Source organism: Gigantopelta aegis, chromosome 4 (genome assembly GCF_016097555.1).
Source record: "Gigantopelta aegis isolate Gae_Host chromosome 4, Gae_host_genome, whole genome shotgun sequence".
Taxonomy (NCBI): Eukaryota; Metazoa; Mollusca; class Gastropoda; order Neomphalida; family Peltospiridae; genus Gigantopelta; species Gigantopelta aegis.
Genome location: NC_054702.1, coordinates 104,178,045 through 104,192,399, shown reverse-complemented (window position 1 = coordinate 104,192,399; position 14,355 = coordinate 104,178,045). Strand labels below are relative to the sequence as shown.

General features: G+C 39.9%; 1 long non-coding RNA gene across 1 annotated transcript; it reads left to right on the top strand.

Moving 5' to 3' along the window:
* The first annotated feature begins 8,219 nt into the window (after nt 1-8,219).
* On the top strand, nt 8,220-9,030 carry LOC121370651. The gene is made up of 2 exons (XR_005957712.1): nt 8,220-8,267; nt 8,932-9,030. It is a non-coding gene; the product is annotated as an uncharacterized LOC121370651 (long non-coding RNA).
* Nucleotides 9,031-14,355: the final 5,325 nt, after the last annotated feature.

Genomic DNA, 14,355 nt, shown 5'->3' with positions numbered 1-14,355 from the left:
GAGTACGTGCTGGACCATTAAATGGGGGCGGGTGCATTGTTATCATTAGTCAATGCACCCTGTGTACTGATGCAGTGAGCGTGTAGTCTGTGAATCCTAGTTTTGTGTTACGGTTGTACCTATTGTCTTAAGTCCCTATTCTAGTGAGTTCAACGGTCATTCATGACCACCCATCCCCCTCCGTCCTTGTATAGCATTGAATACAATGACGGAGGGGAGTTAAACTAGCCTAGCTATCTAATTTGAAGGGTTAAACCCTTATAGTGTAGGTATTGCTTTAAAAGCCTAGTGCTTGGCATACTTAACTTTAATACCAATGCAATAAAACGAAACTAACGGTGGCAAGTAGCAATTGTATACATATATGCACCGATCTAGGTACTTAGTTTGAAGAATTTTGATTCCCGCCCCCTAAATATAGGATTTTAGTAGGCTTACTTGGTTTGTCTTCAGACTATCTGGATAGTTGGGTATCGGTTTTCCTGCATGTCTTTGCTTCTGGAACCCTAGTTGACTTACCTTAATTAGCTAGGATGGAATGCATCAGTAATAGAAAAAAAAAGAAAGAAAAAACATGGTGCGGGTGCAAAGACAAATTCGTGCAGTTTATTTACAGTTAGGTGTAGTGGGGTTCTTGATCCGTGATTGGCTGGATTGGACCAATGAGAGTGCTGCAAAAAAATAGGCGATAATTAGTGGTGTCCTATCTTGGTTGATTATCTAACGATGTTGATTGGCTGGTTAGTTAGCCAATTGGGTTACTGCGACTTCGATCATGTCTTAGTGAGAAAGAAAGAAAGAAAGAAAAAAATCCCCAGGTTGGAGTGCCTGGTCGAGTGCTTAAGGTCGCTCTTCCATCCAAGGGATGTACAGGCGGGTAGTTTTGAGTAATTGTTAATTTATATTGCTAAATTTATGCCAGCTAAATTTGGTTGAGTATATGCTTTTACTTGTCTCTAATAGCAAGGGATCTTTTATATGCAAAGTATCCCCAGGACGATGCATAACCTTTGAACTACTACGTAGGCCTGCAGGAGAACTGCCACTCCTAACACTGGTTTGAGAAAATCTGGAACTTACACAAACCTATACATATATATATATAAATTATATATATATAAATTTAAAACTGCATTTCATCTGATTTCGCGTAATATTGTAAGAAGCGTGTGCTTAACTGCCTAACTCTGAACTCTGAAAACTATGCATCCCCAGTTGAAAGGCGAATTAATATACCAGTCACCTACGCAAAATTGCTTGGATGAGAAGCAGAACTTTTTAAAACCGATTTGGCAAACCCCACATTACCGGGTCCTTCCCCAGATTTCTCGATCTGTAGATGTTTCAATTTTTAACATTACTAAATGACTGGTAATTGCTAAACATTAACTGATACATAAATAGAAAAGCTAACGTTTGACACGATTAACGCCTTTGAGGGTAAACACATTGTATTTACGGTTATATGGCGTCAGACATATGGTTAAGGACCACACAGATTCTAAGAGGAAACCCGCTGTCGCCACTACATGGGCTACTCTTCCGATTAGCAGCAAGGGATCTTTTATTTGCGCTTCCCACAGGCAGGATAGCACAAACCATGGCCTTTGTTGAACCAGTTATGGATCACTGGCCGGTGCAAGTGGTTTACACCTACCCATTGAGCCTTGCGGAGCACTCACTCAGGGTTTGGAGTCGGTATCTGGATTCAAAATCCCATGCCTCGACTGGGATCCGAACCCAGTACCAGCCTGTAGACCGATGGCCTGCCACGACGCCACCGAGGCCTGTCAATTATTACAAATGCTCTTTGAATTTAACCAGACTGTGTCTGTAATTATGTATTACATAGCGAGGCTCTCCACCACGGACGTACACCGACTACCAAACAAAGGATCATTTCGTTCCGCTTAGTCGGCGATCTATTATTCTGTAATTATCACCTTACTCCTCGGCAGCCCAGACCACGCGAGACGGGCGCGCTTCGCTTGATTGACATGACTGACATGATTAACAATACATTCCTCTTTAAAATACTATCGGCAACAACAGTTTGATCAATTCACACGCGTCGAGTTTTAGAGGTGCATACTCTATTACATCTTTATGGCGGGACCAAAGAATTAGGTCGAGAGATTGAGGTTATCGAGTTTTCGAAGTTTGAGTTTTCGAAGGTCGTTATTACTAGTTTGTATTGCATTTCGGCCGGGACCGTCGCTTCAGATCGAGAGATCGAAGGTGGAGTAATCGAAGTTTGACTGTGTATATATATATATATATATATATATATATATATATATATATATATATATATATATATATATATATAGACACATACCTGGAAATGAACAAATTACTATTATGGGTGGTAGCCAGGCAATATTAATACTGTAAAAATCATGTCCCTTCCCACGCTACATACTATTTTTCGTTGTCCATGCCAGTCAAAAACCTGCACAAATAGCAGGTGCAAAAAAACGACCCTCACACGTGGGAAAACCAGGTTTTTGTTCAGTTAAGTTTTATGCTTGTTTTCGGAAAATAATTATCTTTTTGTGCTTAATAAGCGTCTAATGGTTCGTCGAAAACTGTCCATTGCCACTAGGTGGCAGATTATTGGAATGAATAATGCGGGATTGTCATGCAAGGAAATTGGGCGTCAGTTGGGTCAGAATCATACTGTAATTAGTCGAATCGTACGAAAACACCAACGAACCAATGACGCCAAGGACAGGAACCATCCAGGACAACCTCGTAACGAGAAGACAGGGCGTTGTTAAGACTTGTTCGACGTTTCCCTTTTTCCAGCAGCAAGATCTTGAGAGATAACTGGATTCCCTACAGGGCCATGTCAACGAGGACCGTAAGCAATCGGCTGAAGACCGCTGGATACTGAACCAGGTGGCCTATCAAACGTTCCCTTCTGACACCAGCACACAAAGCAGCACGTTTAACATGGTGTTAGGTACGCCATAGATGGAATCTTACATCCAGGAGAAAGATTCATTGGTCCTATGAAAGCCGCTTTCTTCTGCACAAGACTGACGGAAGACTCGTGTCTGGAGGCAAGTTGGATCTTGTCACTGTTGAAGGCAATATTAATGGGCCCAGATATCAGAGGGACATCCTGGAAAACGTTGTTGTCCCTCACTTTGACAACCATGCTTTGGCCACGAGACCAGTGTTTATGGATAAAAATGCTAGACCCCATCGAATGCGTGCAGTAATGGATTTCCTACAGCGAAATGCAATCACTACCCCGACCTTAATCCGATTGAGAACTTGTGGGACATTCTGGTACGTTAGAGAGATCTTCCAGTCCAAATTTTAGCAGAATTGTGAGCAGCAGGAATGGCGGGAGATCTCACAACGTCAGATCCAACGTCTGGCCCAGGGCATGAGCAGACGTATTGAAGCGGTCATCCGTGTCGGTGTGGGTTACACCAGATACTGAAGTTTTGAAGATTTTCTAACACTCTGGACCTTGTTCGTGCATGTCAGCCACAAAACACTTATGCAAATCATTTCAAACTAGCGCCAGTCCCATAATTAATTTACCTACATTTTCACCCACATTGACACATTTCATTTCCCTTGAAACATTACACATTAAATTAGGATAAAATTATGTCTTAACTTTCGTGTGATCATGTGATATGCTACATCTCCACAAGAAAGTAGCAATTTACATGGAATGGGTCAATTAAATAGTCACAGTACGTTGCGAAATATTTGTTACTTCCCAAAATCATGGTGATGCTTAATTAATTCTTTTTTTTTTCTTTTTTTTTTTTAAAGTTTATTTCCATGAAATGCCACATTTACATCCGTGTTATATACCCACGTGGTTTGGGTAACTACACACACATATGCATAATAAATATTATACATCTTATTAGAAGAAATAACATCGCAAAATACTAATAATGAAAAATAGCTATGTACATCTATTACGTAATAGGGATTGGCAAAGTCATGGAGGACAGTTATATTAGTAAGAAAATTAAGGAAATGTTTTATCTCCAGCTGAAAGGATGTTTCCATTAGTGTATAAATAAACTAAGTGGAATTGTTAGACTTATTATTATTCTTATTTAAAGTATTAATTTTAAGGATGTAAAATGCCCATTTTTTTGTGAAGCTGTCTTCATTGTACCCTAAAATATATTTTTCTATTGTTCGATAACATTTTATAAAACTAAGAGCTTCCATAAATGTTTGGTAGTTTTTCTTTATGTTTACAACTATATATGTATCTTTTCAGTATAACAATTAGATGATTTATTAAAATGCTTTGACTAGGGATACCCAGCAAAACATCTTGAATATTTAATTTAATAACTGATCCTAAGCTTAATTAATTATATATATACTCTTCAAAAAGGTAGGGGAACCTGAAATATTAATGTTAATATCAACTATTAGACCGAACATACGTTTTGACCACAGACACCCTTGTAAAGAACGTTCAGGTCTGTTTATCAACACACCGAAACACATTCCAAGAAACACATCCTGCTCTGCTACCATGCAAGACTGGAATCCCATGACCTCTTCTTTTTCCCTGAGACCAAAACGAACACTAAGAAGCCTCACATCTGGAACATCAAGGCTACAAAGCAACTGCTTGGTCAGACATATGCAATTATATTCTCTTTCTGCATGCAGTTCTTGGGTGTGACACAACATCTCAACTCCACGGGATCAGAAAGGGAGCTTCCTTCAAGAAGTCCAAAGCTAGCAACACATTCCCTGAGCAGGCCAAGGTGTTTGATACACATTCAGCGTCCACACATAATGTGGCAGATGCAGGAGAGAAAGCATTAGTGATAATCTACAATGGAAAGTCAACTGACACCCTGGACTCTCTCTGGCATCAACCGTTCTGTAAGAAGGTGGCTTCAAAATCATCTCACGTTAAACCACAGGCCTTACCGCCCACACCAGAAGCAGCAAAGTATCACAACCTGCGTGTGTACCTGCAAGTCCAAGAATGGAAAGGATCTGCAGATGGACTTAGTCTGACAGAGTGGAGATGGCAGGAGTGTGACGAGGGGTTTGTTGCACTTCAGACAGCCCTTGCGCCTGCTCCTGAACATCTGCGGGTCATCAGGTACAACTACCAGGCTGCTTGCAGCACTCTGAGATGCACATGCAAGAGACAACATTGAGTGCACACTGGCTTGTGGAAACTGCGGGGGGTCTGGCTGTACGAACACACTACTCCACCAAAAATAAAGCATGGTATATACGAACAGATCATTCAAGAAATCATGTAAGCACACCGAAATGTGGCGAAAAAAGACATTTAGGGTAGGGACAAACCTGGCTGATTTTCAAAACATTCTCCCCAGAGGATTCCGTAAGACTTTTTTTCTGTCATTGAGTACATATTCAGGAAACAAAATCCGTTGAGTTTGCTTTTATTGCAATTTGTGTGAGGTTGACCACAAATATTGGGTAAAATGCCTGTACTAAAAACCGACAACTCAACTGTCGGCGACGGTCCCTTCTGTGTCGTTGCCCCCAACCCGACCTGTCAAGCCTGCAGTCAAGCCTGCTAAAGAAGTGGACCGACCTGCCAAGCCTGCGAAGCCATCGGCGGACCTACACGTCATCGTGGTAAACTCGCGATGGATGATCCTGTGACTCCAGTGGTCCCTACCGCTCCGCGGAATCAATTGTTGAGTCCACCCGAATTGCGGCCGTTAGACGGAAGGACACCACTCACCCGAGTGACCATCCAGCCAGAGAAAGATCTGCGCCCCCACAGCAGGAAGCGACGGATCCGTGTAGCCGCTGGAACTATCACGATTATCTCTTGGCTGACACAGAGGACAAATCAACATTAATTAGTGCCTGAACCTTCATTGGATATGTTATGTAACTTTATATGCCTGTACCTTTTAGAAATGTGAGGTTATATATTATAAACATAATGCATGCCTATTTTGATGATTTTGTTAAGTATAACTCCTCTGTACATTAGCTCCGAAAGTTAATGGGGTGCGTTTTCACTAAGTTTTTAAGGTACGTCTCCCACCCCACATTATTTTTTTTACTAAATACTTCATTATGAAGATATTATTAAGATGATTAATTATATAGAAAGAATATATTAAAACAATACATCTGTTTTTAATTATTTCTATTTAAAGTTTCAAAATAAAGCTATATTTTTCGTCTTTATTTTGAAAGTTACAATTCACTCACCAATAAAAAGAAAAACACTTTCATCATCTCTAGTTGTAATTTTATCATTTGAAACTCCTATAGAGAGTTGAACATGTCTTGAAAAGTGGTTCCTTTTGAATATTTATTTTGAGGTTTTACGGTATGGTCACTTCTGCACTAAAATAGTTTAAATCATTACACAATCAGAAATTGCTGAATATTTGTTTTGGCAGGTTTTATCATTTGTTTGCTGTAATACCAGAAGCTAACATGTCGAGGGCAATATGGAAATCTTCCATTGTAGCACTTGCATTTGCTTGCACCTTATTAAGATAGACACACAGATTTGATACATAGTTTTGTATGGACAATGACTTGTAGTTTTTCTTCAGTCGAAACAGATCACTTGACTTTGGCAGAGACAAGCAGCTATCACGATCCTGACTTGGTCATCATGTGATATTGATCTGTCCGCAATGTCAGTTTTAACATCACTGGAAGAGGTGAAAGGTCCCCCAAGGGATTTCAGCTTTTCTAAATCCACGTTTCGTCTTATATCGATTTTGAGGTTTTCACACTCTTTTGCTGAACAGTTTTGTTTGACTAATTTATCCTGTTCATCTTTTCAAGCTTTAACAAGCTGGTTGACCTTTTCTGCTGTTTTTCTGCAGTCTTGAAATGCTCTTGCAGGTTTGAGTTAATCAAATCAAAACTCTGCCCCTTTACAATTGATGAACTAGCAATGGGCAGTTCTTTTGATCCTCTTATTGACAACTCATAGTTAATCCTTCCAACCTGGCGCTCGGAGTCCATGTTAATGACTGGTGCCTTATTAAGTACGGACATGTTCTTCTTGGTGAGAAGTTTATCACTGTTTGGGTTGAATTCACCTTTGTCTGAACCAACCTGCTGCAAGCTTCGGTAACATTAGACCAATTACTTGTGTCACTTCGGACCTGTGAGCAGAAATAGCAGTTTCCAATGAAACAATAATATCATTGTTCCATTTGCAAGATTCATACCTATCAGTGGATATGAATTTGAAAGCAGGTTTAGAGAGGTCAAGCAGAGTGGCTGGATCAGTTTGTGGATAGATCTACATAAAGTTGTTGCATAACAGGGATTAGTTTTTCATAGTTCACTGTACCATGGTATGTCAGACTCAAGAATCCTTCAATCAGTTGTTGACCAAGTATTGCCATGGCTAATATCATGACCTGAAGGCAATCAACTTCCTGGAATGCTCTTAAAATGCAAGCAAGAGAGTTGGTGACATGTTTATATTTATCAAGGAATTTGGTCAAATCTTCTCCATGGTGAATCACTATTGCACAAGCATACACAAATCTGTTAAAACGTTCTTTCTTCAGTTGTACAGCATAATTGTGTTTTGGAAAAATATGTTTGTCAAATTGGTCACTGTAATTATCTTATGGTCAAAGTCATTGCAACATTGACGCATTGCAACATCAATATATTGTTCACATACTGTATCATGGCATGTAGTGGAAGTTATGAGAACTGCAGAATAAAGTTTGTCCTTTCCAATGCCATTTTCTATATCAGCACATACGCCCACCATCTCCTTATTAAACATAAGAGCAGGGTGGGTACTGCAAAGCAGTTCCTCCGGTATGTGATCTGTTCCTAACTCTAATACCACCTGTTCATCAACACCAAAATTATGACTAGCAGAATCCATCATCCGAAAGGTAGTTTTCTTGAATAGGTCTTCAGTTGAAACACCACTACATGTAACCGGATGTTTTAAATTGCATATCACATACACTACAATTTTAAAACAGTTTACATATATTTTATTCTTTCTAACTCTAATAGTGCAAAGCTGTCTCTTATTTTGTTTCTATTGTTTTCCAGTGTCTTTGGTATTGTCAGCTTGGGTTTTGTTCACCCTCAGTTCAGTGTTCAGGCCAGGTAATCGTTCAGTAGTAAGCTCATCTATTGTTTCTTTTGTTACCTGGTGTTCTCTGGAGTCAGAGACTTTTAAACATTCAAGCAAGACAGGTGGTTTTCAGCATTGCAACGTTTTATAGTTGATCAAGTTCTGCACGGCACAGTTATTAACAGCACAGGTAAATACAAACATATATTTTAAGATATAACCATGTGTTTTAAGTAGTAAACTAGATTAGTGTATGCATATTTCATGATAAGCCTTAAATTAGAACTTAGCATGTGTAAGCAGTTGATAAAACGTATTCTATAGCGAACGAGTTAAAGTAGTGTTTAATAATGTTTATAATTATATAGGGATATTTGTCTTCTAAGACGAATATTTGATTAGGTTTGATAATACAAATAAGTAAATAACTAAATTAGTTATTAAACTACTTTATTATTAAGTGTATATATGAATATATTCTATGTGTATATTTTATGTGCTCCTATTTATAAGTGGTTTTTTGTTGACAGGTTATCAATGATGTCGCACAACCAGCATCATTATTCAAACGACCTGACCCACAGTCGGTAGGTTAAATATTTACTTATATGTGATGTCGTAATTCTGTGTGTTACAGAATATACACACAGGTATTTATATAGTTTTATGACGTGCTTAGCACATGCTTATAGCAATGATGTGATAATTAAATTAACCTTTGAATTATAATTATATTTGATTTGAGTCTAAATTGAAATGTATGTGTGTTAAATGTACATTAGTAATATAATATTGAAGTAAATTGTACTTAACCTGGAAAATGTAACTGATTTTATGTTCTTTTGTTATTCCAGGGTCGTTATAGAGATATATATTTGTGTGCGAATGTTTTTATAAACATCGGGATCTTCACATCCCTCCAGGTGATCCCTGAATAAAGACCTTAAACCCCAGCTGAAGTCTTCTTTGCTATATATAGAACCTTCGGTAACATACTGACAGAATATTTAATATGGCTATTTTAAGATTAGCCAGATTTTTGCAACACTCGGTAGCAACTGGAAGTGAAGGAAATGCACGGAAAACACCATCGATTGTAATACCGTGTACCATGAAAGAACCAACACCCTTCTTTCGGGATCCATCATCATGGTTTTTTTAACAGGAATTTTCCCCACCGGCAATGAAGCTTTTTCAATATATATTTCTTCACCAATAATCTTCTGTGACTTTGATCTCATATCTCTGTTTGGGCTGGGGCCACTACTTGAAGTCATCCTTTTTGAAGCCATTTATAATTATTTTTTAATTCAGTGCCAACTGTTTCCTTTAAGAGTTTGACAGAAAAAACCCTAATATTTTTTTTTTTAGTAGAGGTAACACTATAATAATTTATGTTTAAAAGAATTGTCTGATTGGTTTGCAGTGCATATGATATAAACAACTATCTGGCTTTAAGAACATTATTATTGTGACATGTGTCAAAACATCGTATTGTCGTGACTTGTGTCAAAACATGCAATGTACACAGTCAATCAATGTTGATTGTCATTAACCAAAACTCAAGGATATTGCAGCCTTGAAAAATATATTCAATACAATAAAACTGCTTTAAAAATAAAAAAGCTACCATCATAATAAAGGTTTATTATGCTAAATATATTATAACAATCGATTCTACTTTGAATAGTAGAATTTGGTGGTGGTGGTGGGGGGTGGGATTGTATTTCCATAAACACCTATCTCCAATTATGGTTTTAAAAAAAGGCTTTTATCCTACATTTCTTAATACAGAATAAATCAGCATGAAATTATCTTTGAAACAGGCTGATAATATTAACGTTTAGCAAATTCTGAATTTTTGGACACCAGGAGCCACTTGATATCTTTGGACAGGGGGGTTAGCATATAAAATATGGATAATTATAAGTTGTTTCACAATTATAAAAGGTAACCCCATATTTTGAGATGGTACAGGCTATAAAAAGTATATTATTTCATATTAACCCCTAATAACAGTTCCAGTTCCATAAGTAGGCCTACTACGGCCTTTGATATATCAGTCGAGGTGCACTGGCTAGAACGAGAAATCCCAGATCGACCGCGCATGAAACGAGCGCTTTACCATTGGACTACGTCTCGCCATCAGAAATAATTCGGGGCTGGCTAGGGGTATTTTGAATGATCCTCGCACACCTCGTCATAAATATCGCACCACCCAATTTTGTTCACTAAGTAAAACTGGATCTTCAGCCTCATAAAAATGGTGCTTAGAAAAGCACATTAAACTGTTTATATGGCCTCATGTGAGCGTTCAGTCAGAAAATTTACAACACAAGACCGAATTTGAGCACTAAATGAGGGTTTAATTGTAGCAAAGTAAAGTTCACTAAAATCACCGTAAAATACGGTGAAATAAGTATGGCTGCCGGGGTCGTTACAACAGACACACAACACAATTCACATTTCATTAATGTCAAACACACTAGTAAGGTCCACAATGACTGGCTAACTCAGTATCTGGTGTAACCGCCTCGCACTTGGATAACATGTTCTACACGCCTTCTCATGCTTGTCACCAGACGTCTGATGCTCTGTTGAGGGATCTGCTGCCACTCATCATGCAATGCATGGGTCAATTCCTGAAGGTTCTGAACTGGAGGATCCCTTGCTCTCACCCTACGTCCCAAAATGTCCCACAAATGCTCAATAGGATTTAGGTCTGGACTTCTGGCAGGCCATGGTAGTGTCTCAATGGCGTTGTGTTGGAGATGCTGAACAACAGCTCGAGCACGATGTGGTCTGGCATTATCGTCCATGAAGACTGGACGTGTGGCGAGAGCATGGTTGTCGAGGTTATTGAGGCACAACAGCACCGTCCAGGATCAAGTTCTGGTACATCTGTCCATTCAGTGTTCCGGGAACTGTGATGAGGTCAAGTTTACAATCATAGGAACAACACCCCAACACCATGACGGATCCACCCCCAAATGGAACCTCAGCTTGAATGTTCCTCTGATCATATGCTGTGCCTCTCTGCCTCCAAACTCGTGCCCTCCCGTCTGTATGATGCAGCAAAAATCTGCTTTCATCGGACCAGTGGATCCTTCTCCATGTCCTCAGGTTCCAGCGATTACGTGCTTGGCACCAGGCTAAACGGGCATGGCGGTGCTGATTTGTGAGGAGTGGACGTCTGATTGGTCGTCTTGCTCTCAATCCTGCAGAATTTAGGCGTCGTCTGATGGTGCTGATGGACACTCTGTTGTATGGATGCCATCCATGTCGCAGCTGTGTACAAGAAGACTTTGGGCTTCGTCTGGCTTGGCGTACGAGAGCACGGTCTTCCCTGTCATTGGTTTTTCTGGGACGTCCAGACCTCGGTGCATCCTTCACTTCACCGGAAGCAGTATGTTTACGTATTAGCCTGCTGATGACAGTGTGATTAATGTTCAATTGTGTTCCAATAGCATGACATGACATACCAGTCTGGTGCATACCAATAATTCGCCATCTTTGGTTCAGAGGCACTGCACGCTTGGGCATTTCACTGGTTGGTCAAAATAAAGCTTAATTTATGCCTAAAATCTAATTTTAGCTGTGTCTGCCAACATAACATACACCAAAAGAGGCTATGTGCATACTGCATTGTTAGCAAACCGACCCCCGGATCAATCATGCTCGACTGAGCATGCACGTGCAGCTCGGAACAGGGTGTGTTTGTGATATTATGTTCACAGATGTTGTAGTATATTAAATATATACTTGTAGTTTAAAAAACCGAAACTTATATTTTCTAATTTTACTTTAAAATGTGTGGTGCGATATTTATGACGAGGTGTATATATATATTATTATTATTATTTTATTTTTTGGGGAGAAGACATAAAATATTATTGGTCATGACTCTTGTCAGGTCAGGTCATAGGGTTTTACGTGCACATTCAGAACAAGCTGTTGTAGCGCACGCCTGTCATGGGCACAAGAGCCGGCCTTGGCCGGCTCCTCCGTCCATGACAGGAAAGGTGGGTGGGTGGGGGGGGGGGGGGCAAGGAGGGACCGCCTACATCCGTGTAGATGTGGATGTGCTCAGGGTAATTTTCGTTGGCTGCGGCTTCAAACAGGACTTTTTTAAATGGTGGAAAAGGTGTTTCGTCTGTGGCTTTTTTAATTAGATATAGAGTGTGGCATTCCATAGGCTGATTGATATGGTATAGAACCACTGGTATATTATCGATTCCTACCTCTATTTCTAGTTTACTAGCCCTAGTGGCAAATGAGTCATTGAGTTTTTTTATTTTTGTTAAATTCTAGTCCTGGTTTAGTTATTATAGGAGTAAGTTCCTGAACTGGGTGGTCTAGCTTAAGAGAATGGATTTTAAGGTGATAGTTGAGATGTTGAATATTGCGGCGGTATTTAAGTTGCATGATGTTAAATTCTACTTCTAAGCTTTGGCCGCTAGTATTGGGTAGAACGTTAGCTATTGTTCTAAGTGCTTGTTTTTGGATAACGTCTAATTTTTGCAGACGTTTTGGGTCGGCGCAGCTGTAGGCTTGGGCTCCATAGTCTATCCTGGAGAGTATACATGCTTTGTAAACCATAAGCATTGCTTCCGTTTGCGCCCCCCAACTGGTGCCTGAGATTGCTCTTAGTAGATTTAGAGTATTTTTAGATTGTCTGATTATATTGTTTATATGGTCACTAAAGGTTAGTTTTGAGTCGAATGTGACTCCTAGGAATGGTGGCAGGGGCAGGGGTGAGCGACGGTGGGGGTGTGGCCTTAGAGAAGGAGATTGATAGTAGCGACGGTATGGCTTTGTTGGCATGGGTGGGAGGGTTATTATCTGCTTTTATGGTGGTAGCTCCAGTTGGTTTATTGGTTTTAGACTTTGTTGTTGGTTTAGACGTTTTGGGTTGATTTACTTTCAGGAAGTTGCTGGCATTTTTTCCGTTTTTGGGCGGAGTTTTAATTTTTTGGTTAGTTATTCTTTTTAGCATTGTAGCCCTTGTGGGTAAGTAGTGTTTTGGACGGGTCGAGAGTCGGTTCGCCGTGGCTTGCTGGTTCGTGTTTTTTTTTGACAGCTGTCACGGCGGACGCGGTAGCTTCAATCCCGTGCTTGTTAGTTTGATTATTATTGCCAGGTGCGGTAACATCCATCATGTCCGCTGTGGTTTCACTGATGGTGTTTGGGTTCGCCTGCTGTGTGAAGTTTAGCTTTTTTTGGCAGTTTTTGCTCGGCGTTCCTCTGCTGAGGTCGGTTTTGAGTAAATCGTGTATTTTTTTTTTTGCTTCGGTTTCTGTTTGATAGTGGAAAGTGAGACTTTCCGACCTTGGTTCTACCTCTCTTTTTTTGTTGCATAAGGCGACTGGCAATAGTTGGAGGTTGTCATGTTTATCCGCGTTTGGGTTTGTTTTTAGCTCAATTATTTGGCCTATTTCTTTAAGTTTATTCTCGTCCCCTTTGATGAAGTTATCCCCGTTTGTTAAACGCGTGTGGAAGATTTTATCCGTTAAGTTTATTGTTGCTTCAGCAACGGTCTGTTGCCAGTGCATGTACTGGTACAGCGTTGGGTTAGCCCCGTTAATTTTGACTTGCCTAATTCCATTTTCGCTGCTTTTTTTTTCCATTTTTTTTTTTGCTTTTTGTGGCTTTTGCCCGGAGTGGCGAGTGATCCGTATTTGTTTTTTAAGTGTACCTCTGGGTGGACGCTTACTGTTTCAGTTTCGGATTCGTTATCTGATTCGCTGTCTGTGTCTAGGTTAAATTCCTGGCTTAGATTAAGAGAGCCGGGTCGTTTGACGGATCTTCTGGGGGTGGTCGGGGTGGGGCGGGTGGTGGAGTTGCCTGCTAATATACGTGCTAATTCCTTATTGTTGAGGAGGTCATTTAGATTAACGAACTCGATGTCTGGGTGGAGGCTTTTATCGGTTATGACAGTTCTTTTAGTTTTTCTGGTTGTGGCGGGTTTGCTTGAGGGGGGGGACTTGGGGGGGGGCTATTTGTAGCGTTGGGGGTAGTTTTTTTTTTTTTTTGGGGGGGGGGGGGTTATTTCCTTATCATCTTGCGTCTGGGCGTGTATCTCGATATCTACTGTATCTCCCGTATTGTTTGGGTTGGTTACGTTGGTTACGTCGGTTACGTTGGTTGCCATTTCTTTGGGGGTTTTTTTTTTCGGGTTATTTTTTTATATATATATATATATATATATATTTATATTTTTTTTATTGCGGACCTGAACGGAGACACGTATAATCCTCGCTTATTTTGCTGGTAACTGG